General features: G+C 49.4%; 1 long non-coding RNA gene and 1 pseudogene across 1 annotated transcript in view; both read left to right on the forward strand.

The window, feature by feature from the left end:
- LOC144690718 (uncharacterized) overlaps positions 1-14,846 on the forward strand; it is a 560,653-nt gene that overhangs the window by 433,203 nt on the left and 112,604 nt on the right. The gene's annotated exons all lie outside the window — the stretch shown is intronic.
- LOC144671802 (U2 spliceosomal RNA) lies at positions 8,962-9,064 on the forward strand (annotated as a pseudogene).

Raw genomic sequence — 14,846 nt, forward strand, 5'->3', positions numbered from 1 at the left:
CACAATTTACTGCCGTCGTGACAACCTGTGCACACTCAATCTGTGGGACCCGTGCCTACTACCTGCAGAAGCACTGATTTCCTACGTCCACTCACACTGCATTCAGTTCACAGGCCAAGGACAGCTGCTGAGCAACCCTCCAAGTCTCCTACTGAGCAAACCAGCCCTCAGATGGTCACCATTTGGTTGCTCGTGTACTCTCCGCTACAGCTACACGTGAGAGCTTAGCGTTTAAAAAACAGGCAACGATATTTTTGAGTACAACATGCATGTGTGACCTGCGTCAGTAACAGTTTACATTTTCTGTCATCATGCTGCCCACTATGCTGTCAGATCACCATTTTACAATGAATGATGAGCTTCTGTGTATGAATTATTGTGCATATTACTTTATTTGCTTAAAATAACATTTTAAAATCTCCCAGATTGCTTTCAGTAGTCACTGGGAGATTGATGCCAATTCCAGGAGATTTCCGGCCACTCCATGAGGCTTGACAGCCCTAACTGTGGTGACTTGATTGACAATGTAACAATTTGCACACAAAATAATTGTAGGAAAAAGTGCTTTTCCTTTTCCTCTGAAAGTGAAAAAATGCCTTAATTTCTGCCTCTGCCATTGAAATGTAATTTGTTTCTTTTTTGTTGTATCTGGTTAGTTTGAAGCAGCAGCTGTAGAATCTCTCGTAGTAAGTTAGTCCTTGTCTTTATTTTCAATCTGTGGTAACCTATCTCAATTTTGCAGCAATTGTGAATTTTAACAAATTGTTATAAAAATCAAAGGACATAATGTAATTTTCCACTGGTATGGTGGCTTTCACTGAATCAGAGCAACACTGTTTAAAACATTCATTTATGTCTGCTATAGGCAAGCTTGTTTGTAAGAGCTAATATTCACAAGGTACAATCTTTCACTGCGTCCGAGGTGATAGTGTGTCATGGGGAAGTGTTTACTTGGCAGTCGGTGATGTCATCATCTTTCAGTGCATGGCAACTATTTAGATCACAGAGGGAATGTCAATGATGCTCAGCGTTTGGGATTTTTTTTACGTTAGTGTAAGAGTCTTTATTATCTACATATTGAAGAGTATTTACCCTTGCACAATTGGACAAAGTAGATACACTTTATCCTTGTACTGGTGAACTGTTCTTTAAAATGAGTGCAAACAAGTCAGTAGGTTTTTTTTAATGTTACTTTGCCATTTCATCCATTATTCTGGTTTAATGACCTGGTGAAGTCAAAGACAGTGGTACGCCCTTTAATTGCCCTTTTCATGATAATGGGCAGGATTTTGAGTTCGGTGTGCTGGCGTGGTTGGCGGCCCGGGAACGGCTGGGAAACAGGCCGTCACTCGCGATTGGCCCCCGACCGGGATTTCACGCTGGCTGGCCAGTTAACGGCCAGTCAGTGTGAAGGGCGCGCTGAAAGGCTTAGTGCTGCCGGGGTGGGGGCAGGAGGAGGGCAAGCGCTGAAGTCAGCGCAGGCATGGGGACCGCTCGCAGAAAGTTCCCTGAAGGCAGAGAGCTGCCTCAGGGAGCTGAAGAATTCAAATCCAATAATAATAGATTTTAAAACCTGGAAAAAATGCCCACCCATCAGAAAGTCACCTGAACATATACAAGGTGAAAGTTCTGTGCAAACATTTTAATTTATTTTTAAATTAATATCGGAAACCTCATCCCGCCCTTGGATGATGTTTCCTCAGAAAGGCAAAGGCCGCCTGGCCGATTTGCCCACCTGGCAACCGTAATGTTGGATGGGCAGAGAAAAACCATGGTTGATTAAAATGTTAGTGGCCTAAATAGGCCTCGTAATTTTCTGCTGGCGCGCTGCCAAATCTTGTATGCACCCGCTGACTGAAATATCATGAGTGCACAATGACGTTGTGATGCTTGCCTGACGTCATCACGCGCTATTTCACGCTCGAGCGTGTCAGGCGCGTGCCCACATGCTGGGCAAAAAATCTGCCCAATGTCTCTTAATTTGCATTTTATCATCCATAAAATCTTTCGGGTCTTTCAATCATATAAATCCTGTTTCCACTGTCACTGCCTGCATTTACTTTATCTTTTACCAGTTTGGTTCCTGTGGCTACATAGATCTGCTTAATATTTCTTCAAATTTGTTTTATTGAATCTAATTTTGTTTTTAATGAAAAATTCTCAAGTGATCAGACAAGTTGAACCTCTTTAGACTAATGACCTAAATGACACTTCTACAAGTTGCTTTTTCTTTCTTTATGACTGGCTGTCGCAAATATGGATTCTTTTGTGCATGCGCAATTAAAGAGCAGGCAGTGTTTTTAATCCAAATATCAGAGTAGTTTGCTTTATTGTTTAATGGAGCTTTGTAAGTGTGCTGAATCTATGCAGACAGAGATATATTTTCTGCTGTACATAAAGTCAATTCTGTCTAGACTCAGTATGACTTATTTCTATTTTTCTATGCAACACTATTCATTTCTTTGCCTGTAAATCTTCTCCGCAAAGGAATTAAGTAGTCAAGTTAACCTTGTTTAAGTTCAGCAGTTCTCTTAGAATTATGCTGCACAGTCAGACATATGCTCTCTTTCCTGATCTAATTAGGCCCAGAATTTCCTGGACAATTTCCGTGTAAATATGAAGTAAGAGTGGTGTTGTACTGCTGTTTCTCCAAGAAAATTCTCTTGTGACTGAACTTTTGCACTGAAGCATCACCTATTTGACATTTTCTATTCCCCTTGCAATTGTTCTTTAGTTGTAACTATGTATTAATCTGTAACAACTGTTATTTAGCATAAAACCGCATTTAATCCAGAATATAGATTACTGCAGATAAGGGAATAATGCTCAAGATGTTCACCTCTGCAAAGGGCAAATAATTAAATTGTAGTTTCAGAACACTACAAGGCAAAGTTTCCGTATGGGAATCAACTTGTTGAGAAAATAAGTTTGATTTAAAAATATTTAAAATATTAACAGAAGCCTGCTAAATGTATTTGGTAATTTTGAATTATATTCCATGAACTAGGAAGAGATTGACATTATGCTTCTATAAAAATGACTTCATAAAGTCAGACAGCACAGAGGACGTTATTTGACAAATCGTGCCTGTGCCTGAACCTTGAACAAGTTGCTCAGTTAGGCCTTTATTTCAAAGGGAATGGAGTATAAAAATAGGGAAGTCTTGCTAAACAACACCTAGAATACTGTGAACAGTTCTGGTCTCCTTACCTAAGGAAAGATATACTGAAAGATATACTGGCAATGGAGGCAGTTCAGAGAAGGTTCACTAGGTTGATCCTGGGTATGGAGAGATTTTCTTAAGAGGAGAGGTTGAGTAGGTTGGGCCTGTAATCATTGGAGTATAGAAGAATGAGAGGCGACCTTATTGAAACATATTCTTAGGAGGCTTGACAGGGTAGATGCTGAGAAGTTGTTTTCCCTTGTGGGAGAGCCTAGGACCCGAGAGCATAATCTCAGAGTAAGGGGTTGCCCATTTAAGACAGAGGTGAGGAGGAATTTCTTTACCACAGAGGGCTGTAGAGGCTGGATCGTTAAGTATATTCAAGGCTGAGATAGACAGATTTTTAATCAGTAAGGGAATCAATGGTTATATGATCAGCCATGATCTCATTGAATGGCAGAGCAGACTCGATGAGCCGAATGGGTATGTCTTATGATTCTTTCCCCACTGTAAATTTCTTATTGTCAAGTATATATCTAGTTCCCTTTTGAAAGTGACTTTAAACATTCCAACACCCTTTTGAGTCGTGCATTCCAGACCATAACAACTAGCCGTGTAAAAAAAAAATCTCACAATTTGCCCCTTGAATTTTGTTGCTAAAAATCTTAAATCTGTGTTCTCTGATAATGAATTCTGCCAGCGGAAACAGATTCCCACCACCTTTATCAAATTCCTCATCCTTTTTTCAAATCACAATTTTATGATTTGTTGGAGACCATAAGAATACTTCCCATTGTGAAGTTCTCTCAGGCAAATGCAGTATTAGAAACCATTTTTATAACCGACACAAAATATAGGGGAAGTAATCCTCTGGTAAATTAAGAGCATTGATGCTATAATTTTAGCGGGTGCAATGCAGTAACATATAATTGATTTGATCTATACTGAAAATCAGTTTAGAAAATTGGTGAAAAAATTGAGAACATAATTTTTTTGGTAATAGTTTGCACCACAGAACATATATCTAATGCTGCATAAATGTTTCCAGTAATCGGTATAATATATCAAAACAGGTGTTATTATTCAGCAAATGTCTATTTGAGTTTGTGAAACATGTGGCCCTGAAAGACATTACCCTCATGTGAATTAAACCCTGGTTTTTTAAAGGCAGTAGAAAATGTTATAGTGCAATTATGTGCAATCACCCCTAAAATTTTATTTGGAAACTTCTATGCCAACATTTATAGAACAACAGTTCATTAAGGAAACAATGGTTCACTCAGAGTCAAAAAATCATTAATCATTGAACTTCCTTTGTCACATATCAGATTCAGGTCAATTATGTAAATTCAAAGTTAAGGTACCTCTGTATTTCTACTGCAACAACTTACATTCAGATAGCGCCTTTAATATAATACAAGGTCCCTCATCGCTTCACAGGAACATTATAAATCAAAATTTGACAGCAAGCAGCAGATGGCCAAATACTTGATCAAAGAGGTCAGTTTTAGAGAAACAAGAGATGGAGAGGTGAAGAGGTGAAGGGAAAGAATTCCAAAGCTTAGAGCCTTGGGAGCTGATTGCATGGCCATGAATGGTGGAGCAATTAAAATCAAGAGGCCAAAATTAGAGAATGTGGATATCCCAGAGGGTTGTGGGGCTGGAGGAAATTACAGACAGAAGGAGGGGTGTGGCCATGGAGGGGCCTTGAAAACAAAGGTGAGAATTTGAATGAGAAATTCCACGTGCAAGTATACTTCTTGAATCACTAACTTCTTTCTTGTATTGACTTGTTTTAGTGAATGAATTCAGTATGAAGCCAGTTTGTCTTTGAGAAATTGCAACAACTCAAATAATTTTGTACTTCAAAGAAGCAAAATTATTCTGATACTCCCAATAAATATATCAGCGCATTCATTTGAAAGTCATTTTTGTGCTCCTTTAGATAGATAACAGATGCATTTAAATTGTGCACAGATATGTTTGCAAATACTTCTGAAAGTGACTACACTCCCAAGTTATAATTATATCAAATAGTTAATTCAGATCTCATGGGCAGAATTTTCCCATTGGCGCCGCATGCCGACACATAAAATGACGTGCGGTGATGTTGGGTGAGCGTCCAGACATCATGGTGCGCCATCGCGATATTTCGTTGGGCGGGCAGGCAATGATCTCTGATGCGCGCCCGGCATTAATTAACGGGCCACTTAAGGCCCTTGAGGCACCAATTGACGCCGATTTTTTAGGGCCGATGCAATCTTCAGGTCTTTGCATGGGTGCATTGGGCAGGCAGGTAGGACACATTTGTATAAACCTCATCCACAGGCTGGATAAGAGGGGTCAGTGGGGTTGCGAATGTGCTCAGTCAGATATTTAATTTGGAAAGTTACTGATACTTGCCTGTGTGAGCAGAAATGCTTCAAAACGCATATCAGCTGCTTGGACAGGACCCAAAACCTTCAGGTCAGCACTCTGCAGTGAAGACTCATTTTGGGGCCTGCAGGTTTCAGGAAGCCTTCCCTTAGCCTGGGAATGGAAGTTGTGCTCTCCACTGGAGGCACCTCCTCTGAGGAGGAAGGGAAGGCCAGAAGGGGGAGGAGGCCAGGAGTGCACACTGAGCCTCCAGGGTAGCCACCTTTGGGAGTACAGGCACAGGCACAAGGGGCGCAGGGCCAAGAGGAAGCCCAAGGTGGAAGGGGCCACAGAAGACACCACTATCCTGCTGCCAGGGTATACAGGCAGCGAAGCAGCTGCCTCAATATGTTAGAGGTGCAGTGCCAAAGGAGGCTGCATCTCTCAAGGAAGACAGTCAACTCTATCTGTCAGATGATTGGGCCTGAGATCTCCGGTAACTGTATGGGTGGACACCCCATGCCAGTGGCTCCAAAGGTCAACTTCTATGCCTCTGGCTCTTTCCAGGGCTCGGTGGGTGATCTTTGCGGTGTCTCCCAATCAGCTGTCCACACTTGTGTCAAGCAGGTGACAGACGCTCTGTTCAGGTGTGCATTGACGTTCATCCACTACCATTGGGACCAGGCCAGCCAGACACAGCAAGCCAGAGGCTTTGCAGCGATTGCTGGCTTCCCCTGCATCCAGGGTGCAATAAACTGCACACATCAAGGCGCCAGCAGGTGAGCCCAGTGCCTTCATCAACAGGAAGGGCTTCCACTCCATGAACATGCAGATTGTGTGTGATCACAGGATTCTACAAGTCTGTGCAAGGTACCCAGGCATCTCCCATGACGCCTACATCCTCAGACACTCCCAGGTACCGGGGCTTTTCAGGGCTCCAGTCCGGCTTGATAGATGGCTGCTGGGTGACAAGGGCTATCCCCTCAGAAGGCAGCTCATGACACCTCTCCGCCATCCAAGAACAGAAGCTGAGCAGCGGTACAATAGGAGCCATACCTCCACAAGGGCTGTGGCGGAGAGAGCCATTGGTCTTCTCAAGATGCACTTCCGATGCCTGGACCGTTCAGGGGGCGCACTCCAAGATCGTGTGTTGCTGATAGTGGCTCCATGCTGTGCTGTCTACAATCTTGCGCTGGAAAGGGGGGCGCTGTAGAGAAGATGTACACGCAGTTGCTGTAGCTGCACACGATGAGTCCAGCAGTGAGTCCGAGGATGAGCACGCACAGGGAAATGCTGAGGGGGTAGATGCTGACCCGGGCATACTCCAGGGAGGCAGGGACACCTGGGAGGCTTTAATCCAATGAACCTTCAGCTAGAACACCACAGATGGACCTCCACCAAAAGCCTGTGCTGCAGGCTCCATACTCGATACCTGAGTGCTAAATCTGCCTGGATAGGAGCATTAACTAAGGTCCTTGTCAATAAAGCTCAATGTGACACACTCACTCATAACATCATGGGTAACCATCCACCTGCAGAGGAAGATAGTCACACTCAGCCATGGTCACATGTCTAGATTTAATGACAAAATGAACATAAGGAAACAAAATGACAAAGATGTTAAACAGCACACCAACTAACCATGACCTCATTGTGGGGCAACACAAAAGCACCAGTGAAAAACCCATGGTCTGCCTAAGGTGCTTTAAATTTATGCTTTCGGGTGCTACGTCTAGGTGCTCCCCCCTCACTGGCACTGGCATCTGAGACAGCCTGTTCACTGTGCTGTCCTGTTGGCCTCGATGACCTTGGCGGCCGTCCTCTGGCCCGTGGAGCCTGTGCTGGCCTCGCCTGGGAGGGAGTGGCCAGTTCCACAGCCGGCATCATCAGATGCAACGGTCACTGGCAGAGGAGCAGAAGAGCTGCTGCCCTCATCCAGAGCACCCTGAGAGGAGCCTACAGAGACAACAGGCAGCTGCTGCACCGACATAAGGTTAGTTCCGACCTCTCTGCTCACCATAGATGGATGGGCACCGAGCTGGGAAACTTGGTGCCCAGACCATTTCCCACACTGACACTGGCCAGCTGAGGTTAATGCCGATGTGAGGGTTTGCTGGTCCGAGCACATCCCTAGGAAGCCGTGATTGGTCTCCTGGAGGAGCTTCTCCACGAGAGTCGCCGCTCTCTTCATGGAGGAAGCATGGCAATTGGCCATGAGGCTCATTGCATCGGCGATAGTCTGCGCAGACTCCTCTATCACGGAGACCAAGCCAAGCATAACCTCATGTATCTCCGCCAGATGCACCCGCACACCCTGCTGGACTTCCAGCGTTTGCTGCCTCATGGATGACTCCAGAGGCACATCATCAGTCACCGACTGAGCATGTGCCTGGGCCACTGGCGCCATGGGCACTCTCTGTCTCCGCTAGCTCCTCCAGTGACTGTGAAGTGCCCTCACCGTTGTGCCCCGGGACACTAGCCAATGTTCTAATTCCCATCGAGGTGCTAGTATCTGTGCTGGTGCCTGCCTGGCAGAGATGGTGTGATGCTTGAGGGTCAGAGACTTCAGGGCCCTCAGGTGTGAGAGGGGGCCCCTGTGCCTCCTCCTCCCGGCCCTGCTCTGTTGATGCTGAAACGAAGAACAAGGACATTTGATTAGTTAACGTGGAGGCGATGTCAGTATGCATCATTGTCCCCCGGATCATTATGTGCTCATCCTTCCATAAGCAATGGTCAAGCCATGTTGCAAACTTCAATCACTGAACATTCAGCAGTGCCATGGCTGCTGGGACACTAATGGTGACCTCAGTGCTGGGTAAACATACCTGCCCGTGGCACCCCAGCCTCACCGACACCGGTGGACCTGGGCGCATGGCGCCTCTCCAGATCGAGGGCCTCCTGCTCGAACCTGGTAATGATCATCAGCTGGGTTGGCCCTCCGCTAGTCCTCACCAACTCGGCGGCATTATGCGCATTCTTCTTCTGAAAAGGAGAGAAGAGCATTGATTAGTGCAACTTGTACCTGGAATCTCTTCACTGCCGTCCCACCCCAGCCAGAGTGGGACATTGCAGGGCTCCAGTGCCTCCTCATCCCACAGCTGCTGTACACTCACACAAAGATGCCAGGTCTGTCCCCTGCCAGCTTGATCAAATGCTGCCTATATCACATTTGGCACCACACGGTCAAACCTTGCAAAGCAAGGAGGCGCAAGCACGTGGAACACAAAGGGCAGCAGATGGATCAGTGCCCCACCACCTGGAAGCTCCCCTCCCAGCATGTCAGCAGCCTGACTTTGACATGGTTTCCAGTCCCACCACTGCACCTGTGTGCAGCTCCCCCAAGTTGCCACCATAACATAAATGTGGGTCTCAGTGTAGCACACGCTGCGGGTGCAGAACCCATTTCATCACCACCGTCTCAGGGTGACCTCTGCATGGCCAATATCGCTTCTCGGCCTTTTGGCTAAGATCAAGTGTAGTATCTGTTCTTATCGCATCGCTTCTCGGCCTTTTGGCTAAGATCAAGTGTTGCAGGGGCGACACCATGGTCCTGCCAAGGCAAGGTCGGGATGGAAGGGCGATAACCAATCGCAATCTGAATCCATACCGTGGGTTACCTATCACCGTCCGAGTCACGGTGAACCACAGCGACGAAGGAGGATCACCTATGGATCGGGGCTTCTTCACCAGGAGGATCCTGTTGAAGGCGTGCGGCTTCCAAGCTACGGAGATCTTCACCCTGCACGACTCCCGCAAAGGTGGTTATTTCGACGTGACGTTCAAGCGAGTGGCAGACTGCGTCCGGCTCCTGAGGGTGTTCGAGGAGAAGAGAGACCTGCCGGAGATGAAGATCCTGACGGCGGAGCCGCACTTCTCTCTGCCGTTGCAACGGGAACGTGAGGTGATGGTGCATGTGTACAACCCCTTCGTCCCTGTCGCCGACGTGGTCACCTTCCTCACCAGGTACTTCGATAAGGTGGGGAGCGGCACCGAGATTCGAGACGACTTGGGGATCTGGACAGGCAAACGCCTGTTTAAGGTCACGCTAAAGACCGATGGTAAGGGAGCCATTTTCCACCCTCCTTCCAGTTTCGCAATCGGGGGAAACCGTGGCTACCTGGTCTACGCTGGGCAACCCAAGCATTGTCGCTCATGCGGCAAGGCTGGCCATGTGGCGGCCAACTGCAGCGCCTCCCTCTGCAAGATCTGCAAACAGGAAGGGCACCAGACAAAAGACTGCAAACAGGCCAAGTGCTGCAACCTGTGTGGCGAGGCAAGTCACCTCTACAGGACCTGCCCCAAACGCTGCCGTACTTACGCACAGGCAGCCAAAGCCGACCAGGGGGAAGCAGAAGAAAGGTTCCGTGTCACTCCAACCACCAAGGCCCCCAGGGAGCTCAACGGGACAAAGGAGGACACAGAGAGAGACAAGGTGGAGAAAGAGATTGAGGCAACAGAGAGCCAATCAACAGCACTACCCCCTGAACCTTCCAGTCCTCAGGACAGCGAATCAATGGAGGAGGAGGCAGCAGTGGAAAAGCAGCAGGGGGAGTGGCGGACGGTGAAGAACAAGAAAAGTAAGAGGGAGCGAAGAAGAAGCAAAGGCGTTTCCCAGAGAAGCGGCAAGAGGCGTCTCCCATCCGACACGGATGACAAGGGCAGCAGCTCTTCGGATGAGGAAGTGCCAGAGCGGCACCGACAGAAGAGGCGGCAAAGCTCCAGGGCGTTGGAGGACGAGACACCCGAGCTCCAGAAAATTGGAGACAACAAGGAGCCCAGCGCACCCCAACATTGCCTGCAACCTGAGGAGGCCAGTGCACCACAGCCCCTGGAATCTGGGAGCAGTGAGGCAATCATCGCACCCCAGCTCCAGGAAGCCGGGAACAGCAACCCCCCAGAGGGGGTGAGTTTTGGAGAAGCTTCTCCAGCAAAGGTCATCTCAAAATCCGCTCACTACGTGAACCTCCAGATGCCACTGGAGCAGAACACGGCCAAGGAGATCTACCTCAGCCCATCCAAAGTGAAGGAATTTGAGCTCACTACGGGTATGAAGGAGCAGACTAAAGGTCTGGGACTCTCAGAGACAGTGGGTTTGGTAGGAGAATAAATGCTTTAATATGGGTTTAAAGATTGTATCCATAAATGTGCGTAGCATTAAATCTACTACGCGATGTGTTGCGACCTTGGACTACCTAGCCAAGGTCAAAGCTGACCTGTTGTTTCTGCAGGAGTGTGCGATACCGCACCTCAGCTCCTACAGGCAATGGTCACGATGGTGGTCCCACGGGCCATCGATCTGGTCGGGCGGAAACGACTCTCGTTCCTCCGGCCTGGGTATTCTGCTGCGGGGAGGCAACTTCACCGTCTCCGAGGTCAAGGAGGTGGTGGGCGGGCGACTCCTGGTAGCAGACGTAATGTACAAGAACGCTCCACTCCGGTTAATTAACGTGTACGGCCCGGCACAAGGGGCTGAGCGGCTGGAGGTTTTTCAGCAGCTCCCACTGCTGCTGGCGACCTCCAGGCCGGTCATTCTGGGCGGGGACTTCAACTGCATCATCGATGCGGCTGGACGATCCGGCAGGGCCGGAAGCAGATTGGACGCTACGTCCAGATCCCTGATGGAAACAGTTAAGGATGCCAAGCTGCACGACGTCTTCAGCAACCCTGCAGACGGAGCGCAGCGTAGATACACCTGGTCGCGGCCAGACGGGTCCATTCGTTCCAGGATAGACTTCCTGTTTGTGTCCCGTGCATTCACAGTCAGATCCACCGACGTCAAGCCGGTGTTCTTCTCTGACCACTGCCTCCTACTGGCGGACTGCCACTTGGAGGAAGACCTGAGGGTGGGCAGGGGGGCATGGAAGCTAAATGTGCAACTGCTGACCCCAGAGAACATTGAGGAGCTCAAGAGGGATTACAAAGGTTGGAGAACCGTGAAACCCCTCTTTGAGTCCCTGACACACTGGTGGGAAGTGATCAAGGGAAGCATCAAGAGGTTTTTCATCCGCAAAGGCACCCAGAAAGCTAGAAAGGAACAGAGGGAAATGTCCCGACTCCAGGAAAAGATGCAGAATCTGCTCCGGCTGCAGTCGATGGGGGTCGATGTCAAGGAGGAGCTCCAAGAGGTGAAGGGCCAGCAAGCCTCGCACTTTGCCTCGGAGGCCTCCAAGATCATCTTCCGTTCCAGAGTCCGCTCCGTGGAGCAGGATGAGACGTGCTCACGTTTCTTCTTCCAAAAGGTACACAGAGAGCGCTCTGTGATCAGCAGCCTGAAGGAAGAAGACGGCTCAGTAAAGTCATCACGGTCCGACATTCTGAGGATCAGCAAATCCTTTTATGCCGGTCTGTATGACGTGAAGCCCACGGACAGCACGGCCTCCCAGTCCTTCCTGTCCTCTATCACGGAGGTCTTAGACCACAGTACGCGGGAGAGCCTAGACAAACCGCTAACTCCTGACGAACTGACTAAGGCCCTCGAGTCCTTCGAGAAGAGTAAAACCCCCGGAAGCGACGGCCTGCCGGCGGAGTTGTATTCGGCTCTGTGGGACTTGATCGGCCCAGACCTGCTAGAAGTGTACGAGAGTATGCTCCTGGCCGGCAGCATGTCAGAATCCATGAGGAAAGGCATCATCACCCTCATCTACAAGCACAAGGGGGAAAGGGAGGAAATTAGAAATTGGCGACCCATTTCACTGTTGAATGTGGACTATAAGATTCTGTCCAAGGTCATCGCCAACCGGGTCAAATCCGCTCTGGAATTGGTGATTCACCCTGACCAGACCTGCTCTGTGCCAGGCAGGAAGATCTCTGACAGCCTGGCGCTGCTCAGGGATACGATTGCCTATGTACAGGACAGGGGCGTGGATACCTGCCTCATCAGCTTGGATCAGGAGAAGGCCTTTGACAGAATATCGCACACTTACATGGGGGATGTGCTCTCCAAAATGGGCTTTGGGGAGGGAATTCGAAATTGGATCCAACTGCTCTACACTAACATCAGTAGCGCAGTCTCAATCAATGGGTGGGAAACAGATAGCTTTTCGATCAAATCTGGAGTCAGGCAGGGCTGTCCTCTCTCGCCTGTCCTTTTCGTGTGCTGCATAGAACCCTTTGCCGAGTCCATCAGGAAGGATCCGGGCATAAGAGGAGTGACGATCCCAGGCAGTGGAGGCACTCAGGTAAAAGCCTCCCTGTACATGGACGACGTCGCCGTCTTCTGCTCGGATCCGCTGTCGGTGCGCAGACTGATGCACGTCTGCGACCAGTTCGAACTGGCCTCGGGAGCCAAGGTAAATCGTGGGAAGAGCGAGGCCATGTTCTTTGGGAACTGGGCTGACCGATCCTTTGTCCCCTTCACTGTCAGGGCTGACGGCCTGAAGGTGCTGGGGATATGGTTCGGAGGGACCGGGGCATGCGTTAGAAACTGGAAGGAGCGAGTGGCTATGGTGAAAAGGAAACTGGGCATGTGGGAGCGACGCTCCCTCTCCATTGCGGGTAAGAACCTGGTCATCAGGTGTGAGGTACTCTCGCTGTTGCTGTACGTGGCGCAGGTCTGGCCCATTCCACACTCCTGCGCGATGGCGATCACTCGAGCCATCTTCCGCTTTATCTGGAGGTCGAAAATGGATCGTGTCTGCAGGGACGCGATGTACAAGCCTCTAGATAAAGGGGGAAAAAACGTGCCCAACATCGCCCTCATACTGATGGCCACCTTTGTGTGTGGCTGCATCAAGCGGTGCGTAGACCCTCAGTACGCAAACACCAAGTGTCACTACGTGCTGAGGTTCTACCTGTCCCCGGTGTTGCGAAGGATGGGTCTGGCCACGCTGCCGCGGAACGCTCCAAGTAGTTGGACCGTGCCGTACCACCTGTCCCTGGTGGAAAAATTTATGCGGAAAAACACCTTTGACCACAAGTCCATCAGGCAGTGGTCAGCACGTAACGTCCTAGAGGCCCTAAGGGATAAGGAGAGGGTGGACCCTGTGGGATGGTTCCCCGAGCAGACTGTCAAAGTCATTTGGCAGAATGCCTCATCGCCAGAACTTTCCAACAAGCACCAAGACGTAGCTTGGCTGGTGGTGAGAAAGGCCCTCCCCGTCAGATCCTTCCTACACGCCAGGAGTCTCACCCCCTCTGCACGATGCCCTCGAGGTGGCTGTGGTGGGGAAGAGACCGTTGTTCACCTCCTTGTGGATTGTGCCTTTGCAAAGAAAGTCTGGAGAGAGATGCAGTGGTTGCTGTCGAGGTTCATCCCGAGCAGTTCTGTGACACAGGACTCTGTGCTCTACGGGCTGTTCCCAGGGACACACACCGAGACAAACATCGACTGCAGCTGGAGGATCATCAACTCGGTGAAAGAGGCGCTTTGGTCTGCCCGAAACTTGTTGGTCTTCCAGCACAAAGAGTTGTCCCCGACCGATTGTTGCGGACTGGCACAATCCAAAGTCCAGGACTACGTGCTGAGGGACGCACTAAAGCTTGGGGCAGCTGCCGCAAAGGCGCAATGGGGAAGGGTCGCTGTCTAAGACCTTTCTACCACAGCGCACCGAGAGACTGGGAACTGTTTAGAGCCCCTCGGGCTGTACAGATCAAAATGAAAGGCTGTAAATGATTGTAATATTGTTTGTACTGATGCACCTGGTGATACATTTTGTAAAAGTTTAACCTGGATTGTACCCTTGTAATGTTGTTTTTGAAATGGTTTTGAATGTGATTGAAGATTTTTTATGAATAAAGTATATTTTTACAATAAAAAAATATCTGCTGGCCCACCCAGCGAAGGACACATGCCATCAATGATTCAATGCAATAACTGCACTCAGAGTTGGGGGAAGTGTGCCAGGGGGGGTAGCCTACCTGCTGGGTTAAGTGACCAATGCCAACATGGTACTCACCCTTCCCGAGCAAGAAGTCGTTGAAACGCTTGTGGTACTGGATCCAGATGCGTCGCACCATGTCGCGGGAGCTCACCGCCTCAACCACCTCCTCCATGGCATGTTTGGTCATGTGGGGGGGCCTCCTCCTCCCGTCCCTTGGAACGAGGACCTCCCACCGTGCTGCCACCTCCTCGAGGAGGGTAGCAAGGCAACCATCTGAGAAATGAGGGGCACAGTGCCCCCCTGCCCTATCCTCCTGGCTGGCCTGGTCACCAGCAGCGCTCTGGGGAGCCCTTCCACTGGCCATGATTCACAGCCTTTGCAAGGCTGCAGGAATTCTTTTAAACAGGCCCCCAGGTCGCCATTGGACCCGGCGGTCATTGCAGTCCCGCCGCCGCTGCCCACCCACTCCCGCTGTTCTCGGGATACGCGATTCACGCTGGGTGGGCCTT

Source organism: Cetorhinus maximus, chromosome 2, assembly GCF_964194155.1.
Source record: "Cetorhinus maximus chromosome 2, sCetMax3.hap1.1, whole genome shotgun sequence".
In the NCBI taxonomy this organism is placed as follows: Eukaryota; Metazoa; Chordata; class Chondrichthyes; order Lamniformes; family Cetorhinidae; genus Cetorhinus; species Cetorhinus maximus.